A 27,123-nucleotide genomic window follows, 5' to 3' on the forward strand; every position below is an offset into this window, starting at 1 on the left:
CCAGTAGTGGTCCATGGCCCAGGTTGGAAACCCCTGTTCTAGTCTGCCTGCATTCCTTACTGCTCTGACTTTTGCGTGTTGTCACATTTCCTTCTCTGACTTGCCTGCCTTCCTCTTAAAAGGATCCTGATGATTACACGACTGATTATTCAGGATAATCTCCCCATCTCAAGGTCTTTACTTAATCACACTCGCAAAGTCTCTTTATCATATAAGGTAATGTACCCACAGGTTACAGGAATTGTAGGGGCTGCTATTCTACCCACATAGATAAGATGACTTCTTTTTTTTTCTTTTAAGCTTGCTCTGTTAAATTATAAATGTAAGTGTATGTTCTGTGGGACTCCAAGTTATACTCTTGTCTTAAACTCTGCAAATGTTGGAGTGGGCCTGATGTTCCCCCAAAATGACAGCCGAGATGATAGGACGGCACCGAGATGATAAATTAGGAATTGGGCTATAGGAGTCAATATGGAAGAGAGAATTCCTATATCTCTTTCAGCCTAGACTTCAAGGCTGAGAGTGCCTTGGAATTCCAAGGGTGAAAAATGTTCCACGCCCTGTGGAGGTAGCCAGAGAGTTGACTGCTAATATCCACTGCAAAGAGGGGGCTATGCATTGATGATGACTAAGCAAAATCCAGCTTATTACTCTTTCTATGAGTAATAAGAAAAATGGCTGAACACATTCTATGAGTCAGGTGCTTTGCTAATTGCTTTACTTTCATCATCTCACTTAATCTTCACAACATTATTATTATGGCTGCAGAGCTTTCATGTCAACATGATTAAGTGACAAGCTGGATTCAAGGTCTAGTTCGTCTGACTATAAAACTTCTGCTTTTAGCCACTATAATACATTTCCATATTTGATGAATCACTGTATCTAATTACACATTGCTGGCAAAATTAATTTTCCTTTTATCATGGATGAGCCATTAGGAAAGTTAGTTTAAATGTTACAACTGTGCCATGGCAGTTAAGGGTTTATTTAGCTTGCATGGTACATGGAGGAGTACTGCCTGAGGTCAGCAGGATGCACCAAAGGTGATCAGTAAGAGACTCCCTCAGACAGTGATTATCAAGCTTTAGCAGACTTCAGAATCACCTGGAAGGTTTATTAAAAACACCTGGAAGGTTTATTAAAAACACAGGTTGTGGGTCATACACCTAGATGTCTAATTTCATAGGTCTGAGGTGGAGCCAGTAATTTTCATTTTAACCAATTCTCCATTGACATTGATACTCTAGCTTGAAGACCACACTTTGAGAACACCATCCAAAGGAAAAAAGTTCCCTCGAGGAAGAAGAATCTCAGTACACAAGAGTGAAATGAACAGGTCTCTGCCATGGTTTTCCCAGGGAGATTCACCCTCTGTTGCCAAAACTTGGAGTACCAGGGTTTGTTTCCTGAGACTGGGGGTTTAAACCAAGCTTAGAATTATGAGTGGAATTTTGATAGCAAGGAAGGAGAAAATGAAAAGGGATGTGGCAAGTGGGAGGAAGAATCTAAGGCTAAAGCAAAGGACATGTGTATGGGGGTAAGTGGGGTAATAGGTTGAAAGACAACTTTAGTGCAGACCTTGGAGAAGGTCACTTAAAGCAACACCATAACACCTTATTTTAACATGAATTTTGACAGCTTTCAAAGTACTTTAGCATGCGCCACCATTTTTCAAGTGTTTGTGGAGCACAGACTACTCAGTACACTGTATACTGTAAGTTCTGGAGAGTAGAGAACAGGAGAATTTTAACCATAAACCACTTTGTGTCACCTTGGAAGACAATGACATTTCTAAACTCTTCAAGAAGACTGAAGTTCTGAGTGAGGTTATATATCATTTTGCTGGCAAAAAAGTAAAAATTCCCAAACTCAAACTGCAAAAAAAGAAAATAAAAATCTCACTCTCATCTGTTTGTACATTACCTTTGGATCTTTCATTTTCTCTTTCCTTTTTCACTTTCTGTCCACTTCTCATACATAGTTTATACCAGTACAGAGACATTTTCAATTGCACATAAAAAAGGAACAGGGAAAGCAGTGTTCACACCACATCATCCCATTCCAAGTGGGATAATGTCCTCATAAGCTCTCACTCTAGCTACCACAGAGTAAAAGTAAGGGTCAGAAGGAGGGGGCAAATTTATTAAATCAACCAAGGGTCACAGGGGGAAATAACAGTCTCAATTTGAAGATGGTGAATTGATAGCAGATCAGGAGAGGATATCTCATTTTCATGAGCATCCTTAGTCAAAGTCGGTGAATTAGTCATTTGGGATTTATGGCCAAAGAGATTGAGTGTAATTTCACAAAAAGGAAGGAAAGACAAATACAACCTTCTTACCCAAACATAGAGCAGATTTACAAATAAAGAAATATATTTCTTACCCTGTGTACAGAATAACTCAAAGAGTTTACTGATCATTACAGTTCAGGATAGCTCTACGCTGTTATAGTGGATGATCCCCTCCTCAGGCTGGTGCACCTCTCTCCCACTTGCTGTAAGTGGAGAGAACAACACAGAGAATTCTCCTGAACCAAATGGAAGCACCCTGTCTGGGAGGTTATACCTCCCTCCACTCTCCAACACGGTTGACTTCGTCAGTGACCTGTGGGCATCAAACACAGAAGGCCAGTCCCCTTGCCTGAACATGAGCTCTGTCGTGTCACTTATGTTCTAGAGTACCTTGTGGGATCAGACTGAAGCTAGTCTCTACTGAGACCACATTCTTTATTTTAATTGAAGTAAGGTTAATTTACAATATTGTGTTCATTTCAGGTGTACAGCAAAGTGATATATACATATAATTTTATATTTTTTCCATTACAGTTTATCATAGGATATTGAATATAGTTCCCTGTGCTATACAGCATGACCTTTTTGTTTATCCATTCTACATATAATATTTTACATCTGCTAATCCCAAACTCCCAATCCCTACCTCCCCCACTCCCCTCAATGGCAACCATAAGTCTATTCTCTATGTCTGTTTCTGTTTCATAGATAAGTTCATTGTGTAAGACCACATTCTCACTTGGCAATTTTCCCCTGCCCTGTTATGTTTTCCTCACTTACTGAGGGCTCAGTCCAAATAAATTTCTTAAGCATGGGTTCCTACTTCGGGTTTTGCCCTGAGGAACCCAATCTAAGACAGCTGATACCAGGAATGTTCCTGGAAAGCAGACTCTAAAGATAGGAGTTTGGAATTAGACCATTTTCCGCTGAAAATCAATAAGAACCCATCACTGCCGACAGATAAAAGTGGGGCTAGTCCTTGGAATGCTAGGGCATGTTTCCGGTTTCCACCAGTGGTCATCCATGATGACAGGTGGAAGGGGATGCAATGGCTGGAGCAACACCTTTAGCATTTTAGTGGTCTGTGTGCATGTGTGATGCTAAGTTGCTTCAGTTGTGTCCGACTGTTTGCAACACTATGAACTGTAGCCCACCCAGCTTCTCTGTACATGAGATTCTCCAGGCAAGAATACTGGAGTGGGTTGCCATGCCCTTCTCTAAGGGATCTTCCTAACCCAGGAATCAACCAACCTCTCTTACGTCTCCAGCACTGGCAGGCAGGTTCTTTACCACTAGCACTACTTGGGAAACCCAGTGATCTGAGGAAACTCTATCAATTCAGTTCATTTCACTTGCTCAATTGTGTCCAGGTATTTGCAACCCCATGCACTGCAGCACGCCAGGCTTCCCTGTCCATCACCAACTTCCAGAGTTTAATCAAACTCATGTTCATTGAGTCAGTGATGCCATCCAACCATTTCATCCTCTGTCGTCTCCTTCTTCTCCTGCCTTCAGTCTTTCTCAGCAGCAAGGTCTTTTCCAATTACTCAGTTCTTTGCATCAGGTGGCCAAAGTATTGGCGTTTTAGCTTCAGAATCAGCCCTTCCAACGAATATTCAGGACTGATTTCCTTTAGGATAGACTGGTTTAATCTCCTTGCAGTCCAAGGGACTCTTAAGAGTCTTCTCCAACACCACAGTTCAAGAGCATCAATTCTTCGGCGCTCAGCTTTATCGTCCAACTCTCACACCCATACATAACTACTGGAAAAACCATAGCTTTGACTAGACACCTCTGTCAGCAAAGTAATGGCTCTGCTTTTTAATATGCTTTCTAGGTTTGTCATAGCTTTTCTTCCAAGGAGCAAGCATCTTTTCATTGCACGGCTGCAGTCACCATCTGCAGTGATTTTGGAGCCCAAGAAAACAGTCTGTCACTGTTTCCATTGTTTCCCCATCTATTAGTCATGATGTAATGGGCCCATATGCCACGATCTTAGTGTTTTGAATGTTGAGTATTAAGTTTTTTCACTCTCCTCTTTCATCTTCATCAAGAGGCATTTTAGTTCCTCTTTGCTTTCTGCCATAAGAGTGGTGTCATCTGCATATCTAAAGTCATTGATATTTTTCCCGGCCATCTTGATTCCAGCTTGTGATTCATCTAGCCGGGCACCTCACATGGTGTACTCTGTACACAATTTAAATAGCAGGGTGACAATATACAGCCTTGATGTACTCCTTTCCCTATTTGGAACCAGTCCACTGTTCCATGTCCAGTTCTAACTGTTGCTTCTTGACCTGCATATAGGTTTCTCAGGAGTGAGGTAAGGTGGTCTGGTATTCCCAACTTTTTAAGAATTTTCCACAGTTTGTTGTGATCCACACAGTCAAAGGCTTTGGCATAGTCTATGAAGCAGAAGTAGATGTTTTTCTGGAATTCTCTTGCTTTTTCTATAATCTAAAGGATATTGTCAATTTGATCTCTGGTTCCTCTGCTTTTCTAAATCCAGCTTGAACATCTGGAAGTTCTCAGTTCATGTTCTGTTGAAGTCTAGCTTGGAGAATTTTGAGCATTACTTTGCTAGCGTGTGAAATGAGTGCAACTGTGGGGAGGTCTGAACATTCTTTGGCATTGTTTTTCTTTGGAATTGGAATGAAAACTGACCTTTTCCAGTCCTGTGGCCACTGCTGAGTTTTCCAATTTACTGGCATATTGAGTGCAGCACTTTCACAGCATCATCTTTTAGGGTTTGAAATAGCTCAACTGGAATTCCATCACCTCCACTCACTTTGCTCATAGTGATGCTTCCTAAGGCCCACTTGACTTACTATTACACTAACTATAAAACTGGGGAATTGGTTGGCTGTTGCTAAGCATAATTGATTTAAGAGAGAAAAATGATAGGCTTGGATTTGTTAATTTTAATCAAAGTGTGAGAGCAGGAGGGATTCTTGGGTAGCATTCAAAGAGACCTTCTGCTCCTGCAGCAGTCATATCAATAGTAAAATAGGGACAGAACTTAATTATTGGCAGAGCTTCAGAGAAGGCTGAATCTCAGCCTAGGCAAGTCTTTTACACAAACTCAGAGCCTTGCAGGGAAGGAGAGTCATCCTGACACTGGGAAGGAGATATCTGTGAAGACAGGGTTAAGAATCTCAAATCCTGAAGTTATCCTGACTCCTACGGGCCTGAAGAAATCACCATGTGTGTGTGTGTTCAGTCATTCAGTCATGTCTGATTCTTTGGGACCCCATGAACTGTAGCCCTCCAGGCTCCTCTGTCCATGGGATTCTCCAGTCAAGAATATTAGAGTGGGTTGCCATGCCCTCCTCCAGGGAATCTTTCTGACCCAGGGATCGAACCCACATCTCCTGCATTGGCAGATGATTCTTTACCACTGAGCCACCTGGGAAGCCTGAAGAAATCACCAATCCCCCCCCTCCCCCATTGGAAGACAGACAGACAGACAGACAGACACACACACACACACACACACACACAGAAGTTATATAAAGGCCTTAAATGTGGCAAGTGCCTTGAAAGATATTTATTGCACTTCTCAAGATTGGCTGTACCTCCTCTCGGCTCATAACTAGAATCAAATCTTAGCATAACCTAACTCAGGAAATGTGGAGCCAGCTAAGGCAAAGGAGAAAGTATATGCCTAAAAAGCTTTAGGACTTGGATAACACATTACCATGAGGAACGAGGAGCAGTACTTGATAGGGCTAGATCAAGAGGGGACAGATCAATCAAGCTGGATTAGGGAGGGTTTTGCAATGTGGTAGTATTTTCCAGTGATACAAGATTCAACGCCCTAGCATGGGCTCTGGTGGGAGTTGTAACAGGATGTTGCAAAGGCCCTTGAAATCTGGAGAAAAAACCCTATATTAATCAGAGTAGTGAAGTGAAAGTCACTCAGTCATGTTCGACTTTTTGCAACCCCATGGACTGTAACCTGCCAGGCTCTCTGTCCCTGGAATATTCCAGACAAGAATGCTGAAGTGGGTAGCCATTCCCTTCTCCAGGGAATCTTCCTTACCCAGAGATCAAACCCCAGGTCTCCTGCACTGCAGGTAGATTCTTAACCATCAGAACCACTAGGGAAGCCCAAACAAAGTAGAGATGCCAGAATTGCTGTAGCAAAACATGGGGGAAGGGTTTAAAAAGCAGAAAGAAGCACACATAAGGTCCTCTATAAGACAGAAAACCCTGTAGCTCTTCTTAGGAAGGCACAGAGGACACTTCTTTTATAGAGGCAATAATTTTAAGAGACAGCTGGGAATATCTGTGATAGCACTGTGTTCCCTAATAGCAATAGGATCTGGAAATGGCAGAGGCCAGGTGGCAGCACATAACCAGTAGAAGGGGGTAGAAGGGAGGTAAAAAATGTAGCAGGTTCAAAATATTAGCAAGGCCTAACCCACATGAATATATGGAAATAGCTCATAAACCGAGGGACAAAATAGATGGGCAGTGCAAAAGGGTATAGACACACACATACACAATAGAGATTAAGAACTGATGAGATGTTTGATGTCAGCCACCCCCAACGAAAACTTGTGTTCACATGTCCAGTTCTCTGACCCAGAACATATCATCTAAAGGAAAGCCCCTGAAACACTACAGTTAGCCCTCTGGATTGTTCAGATCTCTCAAAGCTATTGAACTCTGCTTTAAGAGCAGAGGTGTGTAGAAGTCAGTTGATAAATAGCATCCTAACTCTGTTTGTCTCACAGTGGTCATTCTCCTGGTTTCCAAATTCACATTTGGGATGAGCATACTTAGCAACTGGTAGAACAATATCTTTATTCCTTGGATTGTAAAGTTTTGTAGGAAAGACAAGAGAAGATCCTGCAAGTGCTTCACAAGGATAATAATTATATAAAAGTGATATCACATCTCTATTAGTTTCATGGGACTACTGTAACAAATAATTATAAACTGGATGACTTTAAACAACAGAAATTTATTCTCTGACCATTCTGAGGGCTGGAAGTCTGAAAGCAAGGGGTCAGCAGGGTCATGCTCCCACCAAAGCCTCTATAGGAGACCTCTCCTTGCCTCTTCCAGCTTCTGGGAGCCCCAAGACATCCCTTGACTTGTGACAACACTACTTCCATCTGCCTCCTTCTGTTTTCTCTCGAGCTATCCTCCCTCTGTGTCTGTATCTGTGTCTGAGTCTCCTTCTTCTTATAAGGACACCAGTCTAGATGAAGGGCCCATCCTACTCTAGTATGAGTATATCTTAACACATTATGTGAGATTTAGACCATAAAGAAAGCTGAGAACAGAAGAATTGATGCTTTTGAACTGTGGTGTTGAAGAAGATTCTTGAGAGTCCCTTGGACTGCAAGGAGATTAAACCAGTCAATGCTAAATGAAATCGATGCTGAATAATCATTGGAAGGACTCATGCTGAAGCTAAAACTCCAATACTTTGGCCACCTGGTGTGAAGAACTGATTCATTGGAAAAGACCTTGATGCTGGGAAAGATTGAAGGCAGGAGCAGAAGGGGATGACAGAGGATGATATGGTTGGATGGCATCACCAACTCAATGGACATGAGTTTGAGCAGGCTCTGGGAGTTGGTGATGGACAAAGAAGCCTGGCGTGCTGCAGTCCATGGGGTCACAAAGAGTTGGACACGAATGAGTGACTAAACTGAACTGAACTAACTCATTATATCTACAATGACTCTATTTCCAAATAAGGTATGTTCACAGGTAGGACGTCAAATCAGCGGCACCCTCAAAATCTTAAAGAACTCAGGAGTGGTAGTCCCCAATATAACCTTATTTAATACACTAGGTCTGGCCTCTGCAAAAGTTAGCTAGATCTCAGAAGATTACAATGGACTACAACAAGTTGGAAAAGGAAATGGTAACCCACTCCAGTATTCTTGCCTGGAGAGTCTCCATGGACAGAGGTCTGGCGGGCTACAGTCTATGGGGTCGTAAACAGTCAGACACAACTGAGCGACTAAGCACTAAGCACAAGTTAATCAAGCAGTCACTTCAATGGCAGCCGTTGTGTCCTGCTGTATATTTACCAGAGCGGATGAACACAGTCCTGACAAATGTTTTCTTCTTCATTCTTATCAGGAAGGAGAGTCAGAAGCTCCAATTCACATGGACAGACAACAGTGTACATCCACCGTCTTGCCGCCTTGGGTCTGTTTTAATTCCCCTGCCCTCTGTAATAATATTACCAGAAGAGCCTTCTACGAATGTTCTGCCGATTATCACGCCGTTCCACTATACTGATGATGCCATGTTAATTGCACCCAATGAGCAAGAAGCAGGAAGTTTCCTGGATGCCTCAGAAAAACATATGTGCTCCAGAAGAAGATAAAATTCAGAAAGATTTAGGAGTCTGGCACACAGGTGAAGTTTCTAGGAGTCCAGTGTTATGGGAATCCTGCAATATTCACTTGAAAGTAAAAGATAAGTTATTACTTTACATCTCTTAGCAGGAAAAATAATTATAATGCTTAACAGGCATCTTTAGTTTTGAGAGGCAGCATATAATACACTTGCTGCTGCTGCTGCTAAGTTCCGTCAGTCGTGTCTGACTCTGTGCGACCCCATAGATGGCAGCCCACCAGGCTTCCCCATCCCTGGGATTCTCCAGGCAAGAACACTGGAATGGGTTGCCATTTCCTTCTCCAATGCATGAAAGTGAAAAGTGAAAGTGAAGTCCGCTCAGTCGTGTCCGACTCCTAGCGACCCCATGGACTGCAGCCCACCAGGCTCCTCCGTCCATGGGATTTTCCAGGCAAGAGTACTGGAGTGGGGTGCCATTGCCTTCTCCCATAATACACTTGAGGATACTGCTATGATCCATTTTTCAGAAAGATGTTGAGCAGAGCCCAGGATAAAAAAAAAATGTTCTGCATAAGGTCCTGGATGGTTGCTTGAGCTACATCACCCATCATACTGGAATTACTTGTGGTAGCAAAATACATTATGTAAGTACACACTCAGACAATAAAGAATTCACCTGCAATGCAGGAGACCCGGATTCAGTCCCTGGGTCAGGCAGATCTCCTGGAGAAGGGAATGGCTACCCACTCCATTATCTTGCATAGAAAATCCCATGGACAGAGGAGCCTGGTGGGTAAAGTCTGTGGGGTCACAAAGAATCAGACACGACTAAGCGACTGAGCACAAGCACACATAATCAAACCAACTTCTTTACTATGATGTGACTATAAGATATCTAATTATGTCCTTTACCATTAGGGAAGATAGTGAGGTTCTCTTCCCTCACTTCCCCCAGATATGATGGTCTTTTACAATATTTTCCTGACCTTCCAACTATTCAGAAGCAAATTTTGCAGGGCTTTCACTGAAGCCCCTAGTTCCCAGGCTATGATAAAATGGTTATTATATTTATTTCCTGATTATTAGTTTTCCCTTCATCATGTCATTTTCATTCCATAATTTTTTTTTTTTTTGGCCTTTGTGATAATCCTGGGTTGGCTCTTTGGTTGGTTGGATTATTTTTACTTAGGTATAGTAGATTTACAATAGTATATTAGTTTCAGCATACAATACAGTGATTCATATTTTTATAATTTTATTCTATTAATAGTTATTATAAATATAAAAGCTCTAATTCCCTAAATTATATGTACTATACCCTTGATGCTTATTTATTCTATACAGAGTAGTTTATATCACTTAATTACATAGAATTTTCTTCACTCTCCCCACTGGTAACTACTAGCTTATTTTCTGTATCTGTGAGTTGTTTCATTTCTGCTACGTATATCCATGTGTACTATTTTTTTTTAGATTCCACATATAAGTGATATCACACAGCATTTGTCTTTGTCTGACTTATTTCACTTAGCATAATACCCTCCAGGCCCATTCATGGTTTTACATATGGCAGAGTTTCATTCCTTTTATGACTGAGTAGAAAACTCAGCAATGGCCACAGGACTGGAAAAGGGTCAGTTTTCATTCCAGTCCCAAAGAAAGGCAATGCCAAAAAATGTTCAAACTACTGCACAGTTGCACTCATCTCACACACTAGCAAAGTAATGCTCAAAATTCTCCAAGCTAGACTTCAGCAGTACATGAACCGAAAACTTCCAGATATTCAAGCTGGATTTGGAAAAGCAGAGGAACCAGAGATCAAATTGACAATACCCTTTAGATTGTAGAAAAAGCAAGAGAATTTCAGAAAAACATCTACTTATGCTTCATTGACTACACCAGAGCCTTTGTCTGTGTGGTTCACAACAAACTGTGGAAAATTCTTAAAAAGATGGGAATACCAGACCACCTTACCTGACTCCTAGGAAGACTATATGTAGGTCAAGTAGCAACAGTTAGAGATGGACATGGGACAATGGACTGGTTCCAAATAGGAAAAGGAGTATGTCAAGGCTGTATATTGTCACCCTGCTATTTAAATTGTGTACAGAGTACACCATGTGAAATGCTGGGCTAGATGAATCACAAGCTGGAATCAAGATGGCCAGAAGAAATATCAATGACTTCAGATATGCAGATGACACCACTCTTATGGCAGAAAGCAAAGAGGAACTAAAGGGCCTCTTGATGAAGGTGAAAGAGAAGAGTAAAAAAAACTTAAAACTCAACATTCAAAAAACTAAGATCGTGGCATACAGGCCCATTACTTCATGACTAATAGATGGGGAAACAATGGAAACAGTGACAGACTTTGTTTTCCTGGGCTCCAAAATCACTGCAGATGGTGACTGAAGCCATGAAATGAAAAGATGCTTGCTCCTTGGAAGAAAAGCTATGACAAACCTAGAAAGCATATTAAAAAGCAGAGACACTATCTTGCTGACAAAGGTCTGTACAGTCAAAGCTATGGTTTTTCCAATAGTACAGATGTGAGAGTTGGACCATGAAGAAGGCTGAGTACCGAAGAATTGATCCTTTTGAACTGTGGTGTTAGAAAAGACTCTTGAGAGTCCCTTGGACTGCAAGGAGGTCAAACCAGTAAATCCTTAGGAAATGAGTTCTGAATATTCACTGGAAGGACTGATGCTGAAGCTGAAGTGCCAATACTTTTGTCACCTGATGCGAAAAACCAACTCATTAGAAAAGACCCTGATGCTGGGAAAGATAGAAGACAGGAGGCAAAGGTGACGACAGAGGATGAGATGTTTGTATGGCATCACCAACTCAATGGACATGAGTTTGAGAAAACTCAGGGAGATGGTGATGTACAAGAAAGCCTGGCATGCTGCAGTCCGTGGGTCACAAAGAGTTGGACACAACTGAGCAACAGAACAATAACATGTCTGTGTGTGTGTGTGTGTGTGTGTGTGTGTGTATACCACATCTTCTTTCTCTATTTGTCTGTTGATGGACGCTTTGGTTACTTGCATAACTTTACTATTGCAAATAGTGCTGCTATGATCATATATTGGGGTATATGCATATTTTCCAATTAGTACTTTCATTTTTCTGAATAAGTACCTAAGAGTGAAATTGTTGAACCTTATGGTAGTTCTATTTTTAGTTCTTTAAGAAACTCCCATACTATTTTCATAGTGGATGCCCATCCATAATTCTTATTTATTATATGTATTACACATTCCCTTATAGTCCACAACTGTTCACTTAGTTTTAACTTAACATGGCACTAGAGGTAATGAATCCCTCTGCCAATGTAGGAGAAATAATAAACATGGGTTCAGACCCCATCAGGAACATCCCCTGGAGTAGGAAATGGCACTTCACTGCCTGGGAAATTCCATGCACCAAGGAGCGTGGCAGGCTACAGTCCATGGAGCCACAAAGAGTAGGACACAACTGAGCAACTGAACAACAACAACAAATATTTCAGGATAATCTTTCCATCTCAAGGTCATTCATATTAATCAAACCGACTATTTTCCCTAACACAGTTGTGAATTACATCTTGGTTGGATACAAGATTCTAGGTTGTAGTCTTTTTTCTTAGTAGTCTGTACATTATCCCTTTCTACTATTTAGTTTTTCATGTTGAAGATCAATAATCAAATCTCATTTTACATTTTTTATTGTAACTGAATTGTTCTTTCCTGCTGAAAGCTTAAAGACATTTTTCTTATATGTACTTAAAAATGCAGGTACTTTACTACAGTGTATCAAGATGTGAGTCTGTTTTCATCAATCTTGCCTTGAATTGTAAGGCAAGGCAAGACTGAAAGCCTGCTCAGCTTTCAGATTCAAGTCTTTCTTAAACTCTGGGAAATACTTGTCTGATAATTATTTAACTATTGCCTACCTTCCATCTATTCCTTTTTCTTCTTTCAGAACTCCTTATAGAATTGAGGCTTTTGAACTGTGGTGTTGGAGAAGACTCTTGAGAGTCCCCTTGGACTGCAAGGAGATCCAACCAGTCCATACTAGAGATCAGCCCTGGGTGTTCTTTGGAAGGAATGATGCTGAAGCTGAAACTCCAGTACTTTGGCCACCTCATGCAAAGAGTTGACTCATTGGAAAAGACTCTGATGCTGGGAGGGATTGGGGGCAGGAGGAGAAGGGGATGACAGAGATGGCTGGATGGCATCACCAACTCTATGGACGTGAGTTTGAGTGAACTCCGGGAGATGGTGATGGACAGGGAGGCCTGGCGTGCTGTGATTCATGGGGTCGCAAATAGTCAGACACGACTGAGTGACTGAACTGAACTGAACTCATCACTTACATATTAGGGCTTACTGAGCTAAATTTCCAGTATTTTTTCTTTTCTTAAAAGATTTTTATGTCCTTGTATTTTTCTCTGACATTTGAGATAGTTCTACCATTTCATTTTTCAAAACCATTAGTTTCTGTATGTGTATGTGAGTTGTGTGTTTGTATATGTCCCTCTGTGTTGCTGTTTTTAATATCAAAGATTGTACTGTTTTAATTTATATGCTGAATATATTAAATGATTTTGGTTTCAAAAAGTCTTTCTTTATGCTGTACTTGAATGTCAAGTACTTTGTTATTGCCTTAAGTCTTTGTCTGTCTTCCCTAATAACTCCACTTCACAGGAGCCTCCTGCGTGTTTTCTCCTTGTTCCTCTCCTTCTATCTTTGGCATGACTGTGACATAATTCAAGGCTTCTTTCTCATCCTTCAGGATCTGTCTACTGGCAGAAGAAGACGAGCTCAGAGAGGATGAGAAATGAAATGTATTTAAGCCATTGTCTTCCCAGCATCTTCAGAAATCTTCTCTCATTCTTTTATCTGCAACATCGTATTTTTAAGAGGGCTGAAGCAAATAGGCGAAGTGTCAACACTTGTTAAGTCTAGGTAGCAGGTATATCAATAGATGGTGAATGTTTGTTGAATTATTTTCTATACATTTAGTTTGTTTGAAGCATTTATAAACAAAATTAACTGTTAAAACATTAATGTTATATTTATTCTGATAATTTATTAAATTTCTCTCTCTTCTGAAGCCCAGACCCACATACCTCTAACTGCTAATGGCTATCACAAACTATCAGCATCTTCATAGTTAACTTGTCCAAAATGAGTCTTTTGGATTAAACCCCCTAAAATCTTTCCCCTGGTATTTCTAATTTCAACAAATGACACCAATATCAACCCAAGCAAAAAGCATAGCACTGGTTGTTGATGCCTTCCTTTCCCAGACCTCTGCATGCATCCCCTGGCAAGCCCTATCAACCCACTTCTAAACATCAATTAAATCCTTTCACTTCTTTCCATCTCTTCTGGCCTCATCCTACTTCAAATGACTTCTCTGCATTCATCTCTGCTTCCACTTTGACCCTACAATTCATTATACCTGTACCCAAAACAGTATTCTTCCAAAGTCAGATCCTGTCATATTTTTTGTTTAAAACATTATTAAGACTTCTCACTGCTCTTTGTTGTTAAGTCATATCCAATTCTTTGTGACCCCACTGCAGCATGCCAGGTTTCCCCGTCTTTCACTATCTCCCTGAGTTTACTCAAACTCATGTCCATTAAGTCAGTTTTGCTATCCAGCCATCCCATCCTCTGTTGTCCCCTTCTCCTCATGCCCTCAATCTTTCCCAGCATCAGGGTCTTTTCCAATGATCCAGTTATTTGCATAAGGTGGCCAAAGTATTGGAGCTTCAGCTTCAGTCTTTCCAATGAATATTCAGGGTTGATTTCCTTCAGGGTTGACTGATTTGATCTCCTTGAAGTCCAAAGAACTCTCAAGAATTTTATCCAGAACCACAATTCAAAAGCATCAGTTCTTCCGTACTCAGGCTTCTTTATAGTCCAACTTTCACATCTGAACATGAGTACTGGAAAAAACACAGCTTTGACTAGATGGACTTTTGTCAGCAAAGTGATGTCACTGCTTTTTAATATGCTTTCTAGGTTTGTCATCGCTTTTCTTCCAAGAGCAAGTGTCTTTTAATTTCATGGCTGCAGTCACCATTCACAGTGATTTTGGAGCCCAAGAAAATAAAATTTGCCAGTTTCCATTTCCCCCCATCTACTTGCCATAAAGTAATAGGCTCAGATGCCATAATCCTAGTTTTATGAATGTTGAGCTTTAAGCCAGCTTTTTTTTTTTTTTTTTCATTTGTTTTTTTTTTTTTTTTTTTTTATTTTATTTTTTAAACTTTACATAACTGTATTAGATTTGCCAAATATCAAAATGAATCCACCACAGGTATACGTGTGTTCCCCATCCTGAACCCTCCTCCCTCCTCCCTCCCCATTCCATCCCTCTGGGTCGTCCCAGTGCACCAGCCCCAAGCATCCAGTATCGTGCATCGAACCTGGACTGGCATCTCATTTCATACATGATATTTTACATGTTTCAATGCCATTCTCCCAAATCTTCCCACCCTCTCCCTCTCCCACAGAGTCCATAAGACTGTTCGATACATCAGTGTCTCTTTTGCTGTCTCGTACACAGGGTTATTGTTACCATCTTTCTAAATTCCATATATATGCGTTAGTATACTGTATTGGTGTTTTTCTTTCTGGCTTACTTCACTCTGTATAATAGGCTCCAGTTTCATCCACCTTATAGGCTCCAGTTTCATCCACCTTACCCTCATCAAGAGGCTCTTTAGTTCCTCTTCACTTTCTGCCATTAGAGTGGTATCATCTGCCTATCTGAGGTTGTTGCTCATTGCTCTTAGAATAAAACAAAACTCCTTGTAATAGACTACAAGTGAGTCTCTAATCTAACCGCTCCTTTCAAATCCCAACTTCCATCTTCTTCTCCCTTGTTTTCTGTGCTCCAGCCACACTGGTCTCCTTTCTCCTATTCAAATATACTAGGCTCTTTCCCAACCCAGGGCTTTTATAGTTCTATTACCTCTGCCTATTAAGAGCCTGTATCCACTTTTTGAACAGATTAACTGCTTTTTATCATTTAGATATCAATCAAATATCATCTCCTCTTGGAAGTATTTCATAGTTACTTTATCTAAGTACCATTCTTTGGCTTAGCTCACATTACTCTGTCAGATTACCCTGCTTATTTCCTGTTATCACATTATTTCATTCTATAGTGTTCTGCTACTTATTTAAATCACTATTGTAATTAGATGGCACCTCCATGAACAGACTCATGCCTTTATCAATTAATTAACCACTTTACTTAGTATTGGATTAGTAAGTATACCACATAATAAGAAGACATAATGAAGGGATATTCAGCAGTCATCACACTGGCTGGCACACTCAGATTTAAGTACCTTGTACAAGTGAATCTTTCTTGACTGAGTAATAACCAACTGACTGGCTTGGGCATTCTGTAAAACTCTTCCTTGCATGCAAAGTATAGCTAATAGTCATTTTGAATAATAATATGTTAAGTTTAATAGATCCAGCTATAAACAACATATTTATATAACTTATTTATACTTTTAAATGACTGCCTTTGTGAGACTCATGATCTGGGCGTCCCCTTTAATGTAAACCTCCACTACAATTATATACTTCCCCCAGTATTACTTATGATACAGGTTCAGCTACTGTATCAGAGAGAAGCCCAAAACAACAAAAGAATTGTATTTACTTCCCATGAAAACCCAGCGTGGGTGGTAGCTCTCTATGCAGCTATCACATGCTCAGGGCCCTTCAGCTTTGCTGTTCCATCAGGCCCACGGTGTTACCTTGGCCACAAAGTACAATAAATCTCAGCACTGCACACCCATTCCAGTCCACAGAGATGGGGGAAATGGAAGTGAATGGACACCCTTTGATTTTTGGTATGATCTCCCAGAACCTAGTGTATATAGGTTCTAGCTAGACTAAAAGGAAGCTGCAAGAATGGCTTTGAAAGAACTGTTTGTTTTCTGGGGAACCGTGTGCTCAGTTACAGTGCTAGCTTTCTTGTTGGAAAGAAGGAAAGGATGGGTATTAATTCTGTTCTATGAAAAAGCGAAAGTGTTAGTTGCTCAGTCATGTCCAATTCTTTGTGACCCCACGGACTGTAGCCCACCAGGCTTCTCTGTCAATGGAATTCTCCAGACAAGAATACTGGGGTGGGTAGCCATTCCCTTCTCCAGGGGATCTTTCTGACTCAGGGATTAAACCTGCATCTCCTGCACTCTGGTAGATTCTTTATCATCGGAGCCACCAGTGAAGCTCCATATACCTCCTTAGAATGGAAACTTCATAAAAACAGAATCTCTCCATCACATTCCACTGTATCTCAGCTGCTAGAACAGTGTCCTATAGCACATGTGTCCTCTGACCATTTTCCTAGACTTTGTCCTGACTCAGCCATCATCATTGCTCACGTGGACTACAAGTCCACGTGTACAAGTCTACATTACCTTTCTATCTCAATGTTAATACCACACTGCCATCAAAGTGAGCTATTTAAAATAAGAGCATTAGTCTTATTTTTTAAAGTCCTTCAGTAACTTACCAATGTCCTCAGGACTGGATCCAACATACGAGTAGAGCCTTCAAGGCCCTTGCCAACTGTATCTCACCACGGTCACCCTGTTCCATGGCCAAATACAACTAAATATAGTCCCTTCAACATGCCATCCTCTTTCATGCTTTTATGACTTTACACACATGTTGTCCAATCCAGGAAGAATGGTCACTCACTCTTCTGCATTCCCACAATTCCTTGCACATATAACAACACCATTTTGTAATTTTTAAACTTACACCTCTGCCTTTCTATGAGACTGTAACTACTGAAGAGAAAGAGAAAGAAACAGATCTTGTTCATATTTCAGTTCTTAGCCCTGAGTTTTCAATTACTGTTGGTGTCTAAAATGACCACATATTTGAAGGAATAGAGCACTATTAGCTTATCTAAAACTAAGAAGCCCGTTTTATCTGGGATCTATTAATAGCATCCCCTGTGGAATGTGGGGCAGCCCCTGCCCAGAAATTTATGGATGTCAGGGTGAATGACATTTATGATGGATAGATATGAAATAAGTTTACTACTCAGTAAACAGCAAAAGGATTCTCCAAGGAGAAGGGTTCAGGTTTTGTCTAAGATAAAACAAAATTGAGATAGAGGTAGAAGGTCACTTAGGGTTTTATTATGATTAACAAGGGGCAGGGGGCAGGGCTAGGATGAGGGTTCTCAAAGAGGGCAGGACTTTGCACTGTTTGAACTTCTCATAGGCACCAAGGAAGGCAGCATCCAGATTTTCTTATCCTTCCTAAATGGGGACAAAAGGGAAAGGGGAGAGATGGAGAGTTGAAAGCTATCAGCCATCAATTGTCAAAAACGGAGTCTTTCTGTATCATGAAACCTCTCATGCCCATGACTATAATTCAGTTGAATCCATTGTTGTTTGTTCTTGCTTTACCTTAAGATAAAAGTGTCCACCTCACAAGGTCATTGTGGGAGTTAAATAAAATAGGAAATGGAAAGAGCATTGTATATGTATTATAGTGAGAACATTATACTGCAAAGTATTACATCAATTATTACAATCATACAGACTAGATTCTATCCTAAAAGTAGATAGAGTAGATAAGTAGATAGAGTAGATAAAGTAGTAGAATTTCTCTATAATTTATATTTTAATATAATTCTAATTTGTGCTTACATAAATTTGTCCTGGCTCATAATAAAATATATAATCAATGAGGGATGGAGTGAATGACACATGATTTTAAATATCCATTGGCCATTATTTCACATACCTGAAGGGGAAAGTCTTGAGGGGTACTCTTTAAATTGCTGACCTGTAGATTGTAATGCTTGATGCATGAGTTACAAATGCAGTTTCTGTTGCCAAAGATTTCAGCAGGTGGTAAAGCCTGGTGGGAGCTAAGCAGAAGTCTCATCAATTTCCCATCTTCACACCAATGTTTGTGGAATCTATGTCATTTGTACACAGCATCTGTGGCTATTTTGATATTTAAAAGAGGGCTTTAGGCTTTATAATTGAGAGGCAACCCCAAAGTATAAAATATTTTATTGAAACCTTTATCAGACAGTAAACTTGTGACAGATTGTGGGAGCAATAAAAAGCACATCCCAGGTTTGTGAACCACCACCTCAGCAGACTAACCACATTCCCCTTCCGTGATAATGAGAACAGTTGAAATTGCTCCCAGCCTTCCAGACAGCAACAGGGCAATTGACACTGCTCTCCCCAATGGAGGTGAGAGTCAGAACAGCGAACATTAAGGACACCACACCTAAGTTAATAGATGCCCAAACAGAATCATCATGTTCACAACTGAAACACTTAGAGAAGCAAAGCACAGCCCTCAGGCAGATGAGGGTGGGAGATAAGCACACTGATATTTATAATCTTCTTTGAGGGAATAACAAAGGAGAAGCCAGAACTGTTTCTTATGAAAAAGTGTACCATTAGGAAATCCCTGAGAAAAAGATTCCCTGCCTATTTTCTCTCTGAGTTCTTCCTATGCAACCAAAAATGCAGCTGACAGTAGCTCTGTTGCATCATTAAGATGTGAGCGTTCTTAAAGCAGTACTGTTACCAAACACCTGGACGTTCAGTCCCATGACAGGTCAGCTGGGAAGGCACACGGAAAAGAAATGTCCCTAGACAAGAAAAAGCATGTTTGCTGATCTGGAACAGTGTATGCCTTTGGCTTAATGGGTCCACACTCCCTTATTCTCAGCAGATGACCTAATCTACTCAACTGAGAAAATCTAGGCCAGAGTCCAAAAAATGTGGTCCCTAGATCAGTTCCACAAGTATCACCTAGGAACTTATTAGAACTACAGATCACCAGCTCTATCCCAAACTCCCAGCTCTATGGTTGGGGTTCAGCAATGTGTTTTTCAGTAAGTTATCCAAGTTATCCTGAATCACTCTAACATTTGGCAACCACTGATCTACACCGTATATTGTTACCCTGCTTATTTAACTTGTATGCAGAGTACATCATGAGAAATGCTGGGCTGGAAGAAGCACAAGCTGGAATCAAGATTCCCGGGAGAAATATCAATAACCTCAGATATGCAGATGACACCACCCTTATGGCAGAAAGTGAAGAAGAACTAAAGAGCCTCTTGATGAAAGTGAAAGAGGAGAGTGGAAAAGTTGGCTTAAAATAACATTCAGAAAACTAAGATCATGGCATCTGGTCCCATCACTTCATGGCAAATAGATGGGGAAACAGTGGAAGCAGTGTCAGACTTTATTTTTGGGGGCTCCAAAATCACTGCAGATGGTGATTGCAGCCATGAAGTTAAAAGACGCTTACTCCTTGGAAGGAAAGTTATGACCAACCTAGATAGCATATTCAAAAGCAGAGACATTACTTTGCCAACAAAGGTCGGTCTAGTCAAGGCTATGGTTTTTCCGGTGGTCATGTATGGATGTGAGAGTTGGACTATGAAGAAAGCTGAGGGCTGAAGAATTGATGCTTTTGAACTGTGGTGTTGGAGAAGACTCTTGAAAGTCCCTTGGACTACAAGGAGATCCAAACAGTCCATCCTAAAGGAGATCAGTCCTGGGTGTTCACTGGAAGGACTGATGTTGAAGCTGAAACTCCAATACTTTGGCCACCTCGTGCAAAGAGTTGACTCATTGGAAAAGACCCTGATGCTAGGAGGGATTAAGGGCAGGAGGAGAAGGGGATGACAGAGGATGAGATGGCTGGATGGCATCACCGACTCGATGGACATGAGTTTGAGTAAACTCTGGGAGTTGGTGATGGACAGGGAGGCCTGGCGTGCTGTGATTCATGGGGTCTCAAAGAGTCGGACACGACTGAGCGACTGAACTGAACTGATCTCCACCTTTGGAAATGAGTTTTTCCTATTTCTCTCCTTGTCATTTCCAATACATTCCTTCTTTTCTGCACTGAATTTACATGTCTCAAAAGAAGAAATTTCTAATATTGTCTAAAATTCATCTTTCTCTGTGCACCTCCTACTATATTCTATATCAATTACCGCATTGTGTGTATGTATCACAACTCACCAGTTCACCTACAAGGTGGCGCTAGTGGTAAAGAAACTGCTTGCCAATGCATGATACATAAGAGACTCAGGTTCAACCCCTGGGTCAGGAAGATTCCCTGGAGGAGGAAATGGCAACCCACTCCAGTATTCTTACCTCGAGAATCCCATGAACAGAGAAGCCTGGTGTGTTTCAGTCCCTGGGGTTGCAAAGAGTCAGACATGACTGAGGCAACTTCCCACGCACAGTACAGGGATTAGTCCATTTCAACTAAATTTTCTAATATGTGGGAGAGTGGCTCACAGTATTCCTTTATTATTTTTTTCATCTCCAGGGAATCAATAGTAATGTTCTCTCTTTCATTTCTAAAAGTGGTAATTTATGTCTTTTCTTCTTTTTCTTGGCTAACCTGATCAAAAGTTTATCAGTGTATTGACTTTTACAAAGCACCATCTTTTGATTGCACTAATTTTCTCTATTATTTTCCTGTCTTCAATTGCATTGATTTCTGCTCTAATTATTATTTTTCTTCTGCTTACTTGAGTCTTAAATTGTTCCTTTTCTTTATAGTTTTCTTATACAGAAGGCTTATTGATTTAGTTCTTTGTTCTTGTCAAATATATACACAGGAAGAGATAGAAACAGATATATAGATAGATATAGGTATAGAAATAAATTTCCCTTTAAGCAATGCTTTTTGCATTCTATAAATTATAGTAAATATTACTTTTATTTTTACTTAGTTTGAAATACTTTTAATTTTTTCTTGAGATTTCTCTTTGGCTATTTTGGTCTATTATTTATAGTTGGATTTCTAATCTCTGAATATTTGGAACTTCCCACTTATGTTTCTGTTGTTGATTTCTTATTTAATTCCACTATGTCTGAGAGCACAGACCATTTAATTATTTTAAATTTGTTAAGCTATGGGTTATAGCCCAGAATAGATGTGTCTCGGTGAGCATTCAATGCAATCTTGAGAAGAATACATATTGTGTTGTTATTGGATGAAGTATTCTAAAAACTTCAATTACATAAAGTTGATTGATAATGCTATTCAGGTCAAATATATTTCTAATGATTTTCTCCTTGTTTGCTCTATCAGTTTTCTGCAGCGTTGAAGTCTACAGCTTAATAGTGGATTTGTCTATTCTCCTTTCTCTTGCTATATTTAGAGAATGTTTTAAAAGCTTGAAGACATCTGCAGTATGAGTTGTGTGTGCAAGTCACATCAGTCCTGTCCCACTCTTTGTGACCCTATAGACTGTAGCCTGCCACGCTCCTCTGTCCATGGGATTCTCCAGGCAAGAATGGAGTGGGTGGCTATGCCATCCTTCAGGGGATCTTCCTGACCCAGGGATCAAAACTGCATATCTTACATCTCCTGCATTGGCAGGCAGGTTCTTTACCACTAGCACCACCTGGGAAGCAATATGATAGGCAACCTCCAACTTAGTCCTCAGTGATGCCCACCTCCTCATATTCAGGCCCTTGCACAATTCCTCCCCTTTGTATGGGCTAGATCTAATGAATATAATGTGTAAAAGTGATGTGATATCACTAAAAATTTTTTTATGTCTATCGGTCTTTCTCTATCAAAAGCCCTTGTTCCATACAAAGCAAACCGCCATGTCGTGAGTAGCCCAAGAGAGAGGTCCATATAGCAAAAACTGATGTTTTCAGTCAACAGGCAACAAGGACATGAACCTGTCAAAAACCATGTGAGTGAGCTTGGAAGCTGTCCCTCTCACCCAGTCAACCATTGAAATGATGGTATCACTGGTTAGTAACTTGACTCTGGCCTTGTGACAGACCCAGTCAGAGGGACCCAGCTAGATCACAACTAGATTCCTGGCCCACAGAAAATAGAAGATAAAACATGCTTGTTATTTTAAGCCATTACATTTGGGGGTTATTTGTTATGCAACAATAGTTAACTAATACATGTAGGGAAAAGAAAACTACATAAAATTACCTCATACTTAAAAGCTAAATAAATACAAATTTTAAAAATAAAAAATATAATAATCAAAATTGACATATGCAATATAATAGGTTTAACAGCAAATTAAACATAGTTGAAAAGAGAATTAGCAAACCAGAAGCAGACCAAAAGCAATTATAAGAATACAACCCAGAAAGACAAATACTGTTTAACCATATATGTGTGAAAGACATTAAAAGAAATGGAAGATAAAGAAGTAGATCCTAAATACATTCCAATAGATCCAAAATACCAAGTCCAATAGCAGAGGAGCAAAAGGCTGACAGAGAAAATATTTGAAGAAATAATGACAAAGAATATTCCAGATCCAATGATAAAAGATACCAAACAACATATTCAAGAAGTCCAGTAAATCTCATGCAGGATAAATAAAAGGAAATCCACCCGTAGACACATCAAAGATGGAGTTCAGAAATCAAGGGTCCCCCACCCCAAATGCAGTTTATTTACACAGTAAAACAATTGAGCCATTTTCCCAACAACAGTAATGGAAGCCAAAAGGCAAAGGGAAAGTGTTGAATTAAACAGACCGCTACATAATGAAAAAGAAAACACTTTCAAGCATGAGACAAAATAAGGAAATTTTCAGAGAAACAGAAAAATAATGACAGTAAATTCTAAAGGACTTACTTCAAGCCAAAAGGTAAATGATCCCAAACAGAGAGCTAGTGTATTTTCAGGTTAAAAAACAGATAATTAACAATTGCAAACAAGGAAGTGTTAGGAGTCAAAGAGTTCTAAGAGCCTCATGGAGGAAAGTTTAAATTAAAGATTTAACTATAGACAGTCAAGGCTGAGTATTGACTTATTTTCCTAATTTGGTTGTGGTGACGGTAGCGACACTAATAAATTTGGTAGGTCAGTAAACTCCTTGAACTATTAAAAAAAATAAAGACCACCAGATATGTGGCATCAGCCACGTCCCTAGTGAAACCCCAGACTAAAGGTGAAAAGAAGGGGAAAGGTTGGGGAATGTCAGGAAGAACGTATTTTTTCACTTTTGGATGTGTCTTCCAAGTGTCAAATGCCACTGTCTTAACATTCCTTAACCACCTTCTGCCTTTTCACTCAGCCTTCCATGGGGAGAAGGAGTAATTTAATCCTCATTGGTCTTTCCAGAGGAGAAAGCAGACATGCACAAATCAGTCCTTCCTTTCTACTGTCTCACCTGGGCAGGATTCTACAACTCTTTCATGTTCAAGTTTATTAGAGTTCGATTCTCTCTCTGAGGACAAGATCTGCCTGGCCAGCACTAGCACTTCCTATTACTGCGTGGTAAGTCAGTATAATTATGGTGCACAGTGTTAGACATCTACTTGCCCACAGACATAGAGTACATATTCCAGTATCAACTTTATCAGTAATAAAAATAGCATCCTGCTTTCATATATGAATTCTTCTTTCATCATATTTCCAAGATGGTTCTAATAACGCAGGTGGTGAAATTCCCCCGGAATCCCCAGCAATAAAAAAATGCATAATGCTGGCTGTTTAGTCAATATTTAACAATAAAATAACAATAATATCAAAATAACTACTAAAGTGCTAGTTACTATGCTACATACACCAAAAACATTTTCTCTCTCACCACAACTCTGAAAAGTTGTATCATCTCTATTTATCTCTGTTTATTCATTTGAGTTTTTGTGGAATGATGAAATTCACCCAAAAGATAGCAAGATGGATGTTCACCCAACTGGACTCAGGTCCTCACTCTTCCTTTCTCCACAGTAAATCAAGTCACTTTCCTTCTATTCCAGGCCTTTTGCCTGTGATGATGCCCAACTCCCTTCATCCAATGTATTCTCCCCAAACAAGAGCTAAATTTATAGCAATCTTTTCTATTGGGTTAGCCAAAAAGTTTGTACAAGTTTTTCCATAACATCTTATAGAAAAAACCCAAACGAACTTTTTGGCCAACCCAATATTTAACTTTATATACACGGGGTAGTAATTATTATTTGTTCTCATTCAAATTCCTTCACTAGCTTTAAAGACTTGATCTATAGCACATATTCCCATATCTTTGACACGTTTAGAACACCAACCAGGAACTCAAGGTCAGTTTCACCCAGTTACAGCTGTCAAAGCAATTATCAGAGAGGGCATCATATCTTGGGGATATTTGCTAGTCTAGAACAGAAGTCATCAAACTGACTGGCAGGCAAAATCTAGCCTCCTGCCTGTTTACATAAATAAAGTTTTACTGGAGACCAGCTACATTCATTTATGCACTGTCTATGGCCACATTCATACTACACTGGTGATGCTGAATAGTCACAACAGTGACTATAAAGCCCACAAAGCCAAAAATATTTACTAACCAGCAAGAAAAGTTTACTGACCCATCATCTAGGCTTGTAGATTGATTCCACATTCTCCGCACTCTAAGTGGTGAGTATAATTCTTTCCCACACAGGGTTGTAGGCTACATTCCTTATCTCTAGGACCTTTCATCAAGTGATGGCCCTGATGATATCTGAACCCTACTTTCTCACTTCTAATCAAATGGTCTTTCAATGAAAATTCCTCTGCCAGAATTCCTCCAGTCTCTATCAATATTACAAAAGAAATATTTCTAAGGGATGCATTGAAATGCTTTTAGTTGCTTATACTTAAAAATAAATTTGCAGTCAATGACTGAATACTCTCACACTTTAAAAAAGTATCCAGGTGATTGGGGAAAAAAAGAAAATTATAAGTTAATTACTCATATGTGGTGCTGGCTGACTGCATGACCAACTGGATAATGGGTAAATCCTCCATTTCATTCTAAACTACTGATGCTCAGCCTGAGGCTACTAATACTTGAAACATGGTTTCTCATGTTCAAAAGGCTATAATGGATAATGATCAAGAGAAGAGAATCTAATGTTTGTTGACTGCCTAACATGTGCTTTTTACTAAACTAGGCATTTTATAGCGATCACCATATCTAATCCTTACAATAGCCCATGAGACTGAGTACAATTATTCTCTTTGTATGTACAGATGAACACATTCAACTTAGAGAGGTAAAGAAGCATGCCCAACATGTCAGAGTCTGGATTCAATACTTTAAGGAAAGAACAATTCCATAACTCCCAAAGGGTCTTTGGGTAAAATGAACTGCAACACTGCAAGGTACATTTTATCCGGACTGTTATTCTAACAGAGAAAGCACCAATGCCCAAAGAAACTGGGCTCCTCCTGTACTAGTCATCAACTGATCACCTCTTTACTGCTGGTTTGTGAATGATTTCCTTCTGGGGAAGAGCCTGGGATAGTAATAAAGACAATCATAGAGCCCAGGAAAGCATGTTATTTACCAACATCAGGAAGCATTTCAATATTGTAACAACTGGTACTACCGCACTGGTGCCAACTTGTTGAAATATAAATCCATGTAGATTTATATTTTAGATTCCAAATCTGTCATAATGTAGAAGCAAACCAAGACTGATCATATAGGCTATGTGACTGAGTAAGCAATGTGGGAGCCACATGCCCATTTGAGCTCTCAGTGATTGGTTATAACTATTGTAATGTTAATTCAGCCAAGGAGAAGATGCCAGTTACTGCTTTTCAAAATTTTAACCCATTCCCCTTATAACGTTTTACATGCTTGTCTATCGTATACAGACTGCTTGGTGAACCATTTCGTGCTAGTAACTGTGATACCTGAAGTCTCAGGGATCTAATTCTTGGTATATTTGATAACCACCAGCTAAAAGCTTTCCTGCATCACCCAGTGAGCACACACGGGACTACTCATCAGCACTGCACAGCTCCATATATGGTCATGGAATGCGGCACACAATAAAGCTCACAGATTTTAAGGATTTACGGCAATGATATTGTACAGTGATTTAATGTTTAGTTCTTTTCCTTAAAAAATGACTTTAAAAGTCATTTTAAAAGCACCATATTATTATAATTTAAAATTATATAAAATATAGAGAAAGTATTTTTCATTTGAACAGGACTCCATGTTATATAAGCAGGCTATTCTTGGAAAAATATTTGGATTATGTAAAGGAAAAAGAAAAATCAGAGAAACGGCTAAATACTAAATATGTGATAAAAACATATATTTGAAGAAATATCATTTTAACCACAGTCATAAATTATATGTACTTGGTTAATGTTTCAGCACTAGATTAAAATAGTCTCTTTCACAAACACAGATTCTGCAAAAAGTCCAAGCATCTCCCATAGTACAATTTTCATTCCTCTTTTGATTTACAAAAGTGTTTTATTTACTATCTAATCATAAACTGAAATTATTAAAGTGGGATTATAGTGAAAAGAAACTAAGAATGATTATATTTTGAGTATAGCAATAATAATATCTCTTGTCATTCATATATATAATATAGATCATTTATATATTTCATATATCTGTATTTCCTTTAGGTACTCTCATATGATTGTTCTTTTCTAAATTAAACATGTTAACATTCACTGAAGTTAAAAAAAAAAAACAATCATAGG

General features: G+C 39.6%; 1 protein-coding gene across 1 annotated transcript in view; it reads right to left on the bottom strand.

Annotated features, from left to right (window-relative positions):
* The window catches only part of PDE4B (phosphodiesterase 4B), a 650,415-nt gene that overhangs the window by 511,861 nt on the left and 111,431 nt on the right, over positions 1-27,123 (bottom strand). The gene's annotated exons all lie outside the window — the stretch shown is intronic.

Source organism: Bubalus kerabau, chromosome 6, assembly GCF_029407905.1.
Source record: "Bubalus kerabau isolate K-KA32 ecotype Philippines breed swamp buffalo chromosome 6, PCC_UOA_SB_1v2, whole genome shotgun sequence".
Classification (NCBI taxonomy): domain Eukaryota; kingdom Metazoa; phylum Chordata; class Mammalia; order Artiodactyla; family Bovidae; genus Bubalus; species Bubalus kerabau.